The 1,479-nt window shown below is 51.8% G+C and overlaps 1 protein-coding gene across 1 annotated transcript in view; it reads right to left on the bottom strand.

Annotated features, from left to right (window-relative positions):
- The window catches only part of VIL1 (villin 1), a 31,585-nt gene that overhangs the window by 14,649 nt on the left and 15,457 nt on the right, over window positions 1-1,479 (bottom strand). The window lies entirely within an intron of this gene.

Genomic DNA, 1,479 nt, shown 5'->3' with positions numbered 1-1,479 from the left:
TTGAGGTCAGGAGTTTGAGACCAGCCTGGCCAACATGGTGAAACCTCGTCTCTACTAAAAATACAAAAATTAGCCAGGCATGGCAGCACACACCTGTAATCCCAGCTACTTGGGAGGTTGAGGCATGAGAATCACTTGAACCCGGGAGGTAGAGGTTGCAGTGAGCTGAGATCCTGCCACTGCACTCCAGCCTGGGAGGCAGAGTGAAACTGTGTCTCAAAAAAAAAAATTGAGAACCATTTCACTAGGAAATTGAGGAAACAAAACCACTAGAGGCACTGGAGTTAAACAGCAAGAAGAATGAGAAGTAGGGAGAAATAGGAGGGAAAGCACAGGACACTGGTGTCTTCTCTGCAGCATTCTTGGCTCCCACAGGTCTGACCACCAGCTGGCCACTGCAAGGCCCAGCCACCCTGCCCCGGACTCACAGCAGTGATCTGGCTCCAGTCCCTAGAGTTGCCAAGCTCCACCTTCAAGTCCTCATAGGATTTGGCGTTCTGCACATAAAGTAAATAACAGATTAGACCTGGATCTCAGCAGAGAAGATGGATGAGAAGCCGTTTTCCCTCAGGAATGGAAAGAAGGCTGGTCTGGGGCCTAGTGGTAAAGGAAAGAGGATACACAGGCTGAGGCTGGAGGAGGGTCCCCGAAAAAGGAGATTAGGTGGTGAGGTTGGGACCAGAGGGGCTGCCAGATCAGAAAAGGGCAGGGCAGGCTATATTTGTCCCAGCTCAGCCTGACTTGGGGATGGGGAGGATCTTTTCCCACCTGCAGGGGCCAGGGCAAGAACCGCAGGCAGTGTGGAGAACCCTGCCTAGGTTATGTAGGCTCTGGGGAATGCAGGGCTCCTGGGGATGGGCGGGGGTCCCCCCAGATCCTAGAAGGGATCCGTGCCACAGAGGAGTGAAGGGACCATGGCTCTCTGAGGAGTCCCATCTCCATATCCTAGAGCACACTTACGCTGAATGAATGAATGAGTGAATGAGGCTGAGAGAGAAGCCAGCATACACTTGAGGTGAGGGAAGGGTGATAACTAAAGTGGACTGAGAAAACCTGGCATCTTGATATGCTGCCTTGAGTAAAAACTAAACTCAGCCCATCTAACTGCAGAATTTAAAAAACAAACCAACAGATTTAAGGAAATTAAGCTTTCTGCTTCCCTAAACCCATGTGTTATGACAATTTAGAGTACCCAGAGCCACCAGGCCAGGCTTCACTCTACCTTGGCCTTCTTCCTACAGAAAACCTTTGCTGGAGTTCCATCCTGGGGATCTGCCCCTTGCTTCTATGTGGGGCCAGTTTAGGAAACACCCCGTGGAAGCTTGGCACACCATCCCTCAGGTAAGGACCACATACATGACCCATTTTGCTTAGAATTTAGCACCAGGGGCCGGGCGCAGTGGCTCAAGCCTGTAATCCCAGCACTTTGGGAGGCCGAGACGGGCGGATCACGAGGTCAGGAGATCGAGACCATCCTGG

Source organism: Mandrillus leucophaeus, unplaced genomic scaffold, assembly GCF_000951045.1.
Source record: "Mandrillus leucophaeus isolate KB7577 unplaced genomic scaffold, Mleu.le_1.0 Scaffold70, whole genome shotgun sequence".
Lineage (NCBI taxonomy): Eukaryota > Metazoa > Chordata > Mammalia > Primates > Cercopithecidae > Mandrillus > Mandrillus leucophaeus.
This window is presented reverse-complemented; position numbering and strand designations above follow the sequence as displayed.